We start from the raw sequence: 6,006 nt of genomic DNA, 5'->3' as shown, positions 1-6,006 counted from the left end.
ACACTGTTTAGTCTGTGACGACACGTCGCGATAATATACATGTATATTCCATAGTAAAGTACAGTTGACAGCTGCGTTAACGTTACAATGCGTTGTGTTCACTCATAGTTAAAGACAGCCGAGGTTGAGTAGTTTCTTCTGATATCACTTTCAAACTCCAAGTGATTCGTTGCAATGTACGCGGAAATGCTGCGTTGTGTTGCAATGTACTACATGCATTTGTCTGAGCGGGGCGCAAGGAAAGGCGCATTACCGTACTGGCGTGCGGTGACGAATGCGGAAGCATTCTTGCACTCTTCCGCTGGCAATAAGCTACACGCGGCCGTTCTACCTAATGAGCCTTTGGCTATGCCATCCACTATTTCGTTCTCTACAACTCCTGAGTGCCCTGGGACCCAGCAGAACTTTACCTCACAGCCAACCTTCTCCAGCCTAAACAACACCATCAAAATCTCCTGGATCAGGTCAGGCCGAGCCTTTGACTTGCCCTCTCTCAAGGCCACCAAAGCCGCCACTCAGTCCGAGCACAGAAGTACCCTCTCCGGCTTGACATCCTCCACCCACCATAATGCCCAGAGGATAGCCAGCACAAAGACTTTCTGTCACAAAGACTGAGCTCCCATCTGAAATCCGAAGCCCAGCCCGCCGCAGATCCCACTGGGCCACATACTCCAAACCCAGCCCTCCCCAGAGACAGACCCCCAGGTACACCTCCAATTCCTGTTTTAGGAAGGATTCCACATCCGCCTGAATCCCATCCCTATCCACCTCTAAAAAGGACAGGTTGACATCCCGCTCCTGAATCAGCCAGAACGGCACCGGAGCCTGGTCTACTACAAGATACACTACACCACTGGGATACCCATGTACATGTCGAAATACTTCCCAAAGGTGAGTGAATTCCACACCCACAACACCAGAGGGAGTTCCACAAATCATGTTCAACCCAGATTCGGCTCAAACAAGGGACTAAACACGTTTAGCAATTATGCCACAATAATGTGGAACACCCTACCCCGCAACCGTCAAGGAATGTGAATCCCTACCCTCCTTCAAAACCGCTCTCAAAGAGCACCTACGGGTGGCTGGAATTAGAAACTGCCAACTAGCCCCTGTAAATGTCCAAATCCCCCCCCCCCCACCAATGTACAGTTTCTTCCCCTTCATATATATTTTTTATGATCTCTTTTTACTACACAATTCTGTATATCTGTTTGTCGTGTGTGTCATAAATGTCATGAATTGAAAATGGGGGACCCCGACGTAAACAAGACGAAAGTCTTTTTCTGGTCTGCATCCTCTTAGCAGTTTGTTTTGTATTGAGCCGTATACTGTATTGTACCCATTCTCCAATCTGTTAATAAAGTTTTCAATCAATCAATCAATATGTTAGTGGTGTAGTGTATCTTGTAGACCAGGCCCATTGCAAGTTGCTGTACTCTGTCGTCTACTCTAAGCCATCCTAGGTTGTCAAAGTGGGCAGGGGTGAGGTGGGTTCTAGGGGTAAGGTCAAGTAGTAGTCTGACCAGTTTGTTTTGAGATGTTTGTAATCTTGTTTTTAGGGCCTTTGAGGTGCTTTGGTACCATGAGGTGCAAGCATAGTCGTAGTACCCACTACCCTTGAATGAGTGCTCCTGTTAGAGTCTTCAGGGTATTCTTGTTTACCAGAGAGGAGATCCGGTACAAGAATCGAGTTCGTTGGTTGACTTTTTTTTTTATTACATTGGATGCCATTTTGTCACAGGAAAGATTAGCCTCTAGGATGGAACCCACAACCCAGGTTGGTAATTTCATCTTTCCTTGTGACAATATTGTCACCCACTGTAACAGTTTGATTGATTGATTGAAAACTTTATTAACAGATTGCAGAATGGGTACAATACAGTACGGCTCAATACACACAATTGTTAAGGGGATGCAGACCAGAGAAAGACTTTCGTCTTGTTTACATCAGGGTCCCCCATTTTCAATTCATCATAACATATATGACATACACGACATACAGATAGACAGTACTGCTACATCTATACATTTATGACATACCAGATTTGCAAGTGAAGCCTTCAATCTTCAAAAACCTTCAATCTCCACATACTGCGATAGTAGGGACCAACTGTCCAGGTTGCTTTATCCAGTATTGTCCAGCAGGTGGCTGTAATGGCCCATGTCTTTGACTCTTTAACCATAACAATGCAACAGTAATTTCAATACATTGTTATGATGATGAGGCCAAGCTTCTGTCTGTATGGGCTGACTGAAGACAACTGAAATCTACTGTGTGTGCACTGTGGAGTAGATTTCAGTTATATTTGACCCCAATGACTTTGCATTGGTTTGTGACTAACTAGCCTTTAATCGGTTATGCAGAGGAATCCGACTGTGCTCAGATCCTCTTGAAAGGAGGGGGATCCATTGTTCTATTCAGATCAGATGTGGATTTATTTTATAGTTAAATTATACAAAAGTAATAAGAATAACAGAGCAGTTGACGCAGGAAAAATATAAAGACACTTTAAGACAGCAGAGTATACTCGAGTCAATGAGTACTTTAGACATCGTGCCACACAGACCGGTGGGGTCCAGTTATCTGTTCAGCAGTTCGCCTGAGAAGCTCCCGTTTGTCCAGTTTGTTTGTCATAATAGTGTAGGAGTTCCTGGCCCTCCCTCGTTTAGAGAGAGATAACTCTCAAGGTTGGCCTGCACATGGAATGCCAGTTACCATGGAACCTCGACAGTAGATAGTGTAGACACTATTGTAGAAACAGATGTCCTGTTTTATAGTCATTTTACAATAGATAGAATTATAGATTGATAGATAGATAGATAGATAGATAGATAGATAGATAGATAGATAGATAGATAGATAGATAGATTGATTGATTGATTGATTGATTGATTGATTGATTGATTGATTTATTGATTTATAGACATTTTTACAGTTATAACAAATAATGGTGAACTTTCATTAAGCATCAAGAGTTGCTTAAGTCTAATAAATAGGGTAACAAACAGTTCCTTTATGTAGCTAAATGTCTGACAGTAACATTTAGCAACACCAGATAGCCCCACGATTCAATGTAGCGTTCATCATAGTTTCATCTCATCGAGCCAAGCCATGAGGCACTTTGTATCTGACGAAATGTTGTTGAAGCAATGGTCAAAGTCCACAGCAGTTGGTGGTAATAAATCCCTAGCTACTTTCAGTTGGCTATACCAAATACACATATTACGAGAAATGAAAGAAAGCCTGTCAACATCAAATTTATCTCAGAAAATTGCCCTTGTTGTGCTGCAAAACACAAACTTCTATATTATGGCCCTGACATATAAAGCAAGTCATTGAGTGTGTATGTGTCCCCTGCCTGCCTGCCTGTCCCAGCCTGAAAGACCTGTCTGATGGCTCCTCGTGATAACACACCTTCCTGCCAGTGTGTGTGTGCTGTGTGTGTGTCTATTTGCATGAGGCCCCTCCCAACCTGACAATGAGCTCATAGAGGGGCAAACAGACAGGAATCTCTCTGAGCCTGAAGGGAAACAAACATATTGAGTCTATACCCACCATGCCCATCTGTAGTAGGGTCTGTCTGTGTGTGTACTATATTGGGGAGACTGAGTATTGAGCTGTACTGTATTGTACCCATTCTGCAATCTGTTAATAAAGTTTTCAATCAATCAATCAATCAGACGTCTGCCTCCCCAATGTAAAACAAAGAAAACAGAGAGACAATCCCCACGTATGAAAGGAGGAAACACCTTTTTTTGTTTTAAAAATAATCTAAATTGAAGTAAGCCTGCATCACCTGTTTCCATAGCAACATTTCCAGAACAGGAATGAGAGGCACAGGATACAATTATTATTGTAACTATTAAAACGATTAAGTTCAGTAAATAATAAATAAATAAATAAAAATCGGAACAAATCAAGCCCTCGGTACTACAGTTTCAACGGTAATTCAGTGTTTCTCCAAGACCTGGCTGATCTCGGATCCCAAGGTTGCTCACCTCAGAGGAACATCATTTGTATTTGTTGTCTACACATTTTCTTCTGAGGCACTTCCTTTGAAGCAACTGACTGTGTGTTGTCTCCAAAACCTTCCCATTCCCCGCACTGTAAGGTATAGGCTGAATGAGCGGCACGGGGGTGTAGTGGTTAACACTGTCGCCTCACAGCAAGAAGGTCCAGGGTTCGATCCCCGCTTGGGGACCAGGTTTCCGCAATGCCAGGTACCCAGGTGGGGGATCTCCCAGGCCCTTCTGTGTGGAGTTTGCATGTCCTCCCCATGCTCGCAAGGGCCCCCCCCCCCCCCCTAATAGCCCACGAGACGAGTTTTGAGTCCCCATATAAGAAGTTGCAAAAGCTCAGGAGTGTAGAGGGAAGGCTGCTCTCTTCCTGCTCCCTGCTCCCGGTCCTCAAGCTCGTCATGGTGGATTAGTCCAGTGGAGCAGTCAGTTATTTCAAAGGCTGTAATTCCAAAGAACAGCCACACCTACACTCACTGAGCCTTTAATAGCAGGCATGGTAATGGTAAAACACACACACACACACACACACACACACACACACACACACACAAAAGCAGGTATGGTATCGGAGCAGGTGAGCATGGGTGTGGTACTTTGCTCTGGGCTAAGTGCTGTCTGACAGGCCCTGTCCTCAGGGACTACTTACCAACAGAGGGGATTTGAGGCGGTGCTCGCCCTTGTTAGCTTAAATAGGCTAGTTCAACGCATCCTCCTCGTCAACTATAGATTTAAGGGAAATATGAAGGTAGGCGACAATATACTACATCCTGCTGCCACTAGCAAATTCAATTTGTACACAAATACCCTGCTGGGTATGAATGAATCCATTTATATAGCACTTTTATATAGCAAATAAAGTGTAATGTCCTGTACTGTAAGTAAGTAAGTAAGTAAGTAAGTAAGTAAGTAAGTAAGTAAGTAAGTAAGTAAGTAAGTAAGTAAGTAAGTAAGTAAGTAAGTAAGTAAGTAAGTAAGTAAGTAAGAAGGCTAAGTGAGTACATCTTTATTAATTTACACCTTTCACAGATGAACAACAAAGTGCCTCACCAAATTTGTATTCAAAATAAAAACATAGAGCTTTTTACAAAAATGCTAAACCTACAGGCAAAGAAGAAAGACATGTCTTTGAGAAAAGGTAGGTTTTGGAGGGCTTCTTAAAATTAACAACTGAATCAGACAATACATTTACTACCCACACCTTGATTCTAAAAAAAAAAGTTGCGAAATTGTTGGATGTGGAAATATATATATACATTACTTATCTTATTATATGAGGTCGTATTTACTACTACTGTAGATTATCCAGGGGAAAACCCTTCAATACCGTTGTTTGATTTATCATGGGAGTGATGCTATATCTTTTTTGTGGCTGAAGGCTCAGGAAATAAAAGGTGGATCTCACTAAGTAGACTAGTATCCAAACTTTAGATGGTGGAAAGTACCAGAACCTAGAGGGGCAACACTATACCCACGGTAGCTGTAAGCATCCCTAAACAAAGTCACCCCAGTCGGATAGGAGTCTGTTGACAGTAAATAGTGTGTGTGACCCCCGGTGTCACCTCTCCTCCATGATGACACACACACACACACACAAACACACACACACACAGACACATGCACACGCACAAACACACACACACACACACACACACACACACACACACGCACATGCACACACACACACACACACACACACGCACACACACACGCACATGCACACACGCACAAGTGCACATTCTCTCTTCATCCCTCTATCCCTCTACACCTCCCTCAATCCCCCTACACCTCCTTCCATCCCTCTACACCTCCTTCCACCCCTCTACACCTCCCTTTAACCCTCTACACCTCCCTCTAGCCTTCTACACCTCCCTCCATTCCTTTACACCTCCCTCTAAGTTCGCTCTACACCTCCCTGCATTCTTCTACACATCCCTCCAACTCTCTACACCCCCTCTATACCTCTACACCTCCCTCCATCCTTTT

This window comes from Notolepis coatsorum, assembly GCF_963971535.1.
Source record: "Notolepis coatsorum genome assembly, chromosome: 9".
Lineage (NCBI taxonomy): Eukaryota > Metazoa > Chordata > Actinopteri > Aulopiformes > Paralepididae > Notolepis > Notolepis coatsorum.
Note: the sequence above shows the minus strand (reverse complement) of the source record.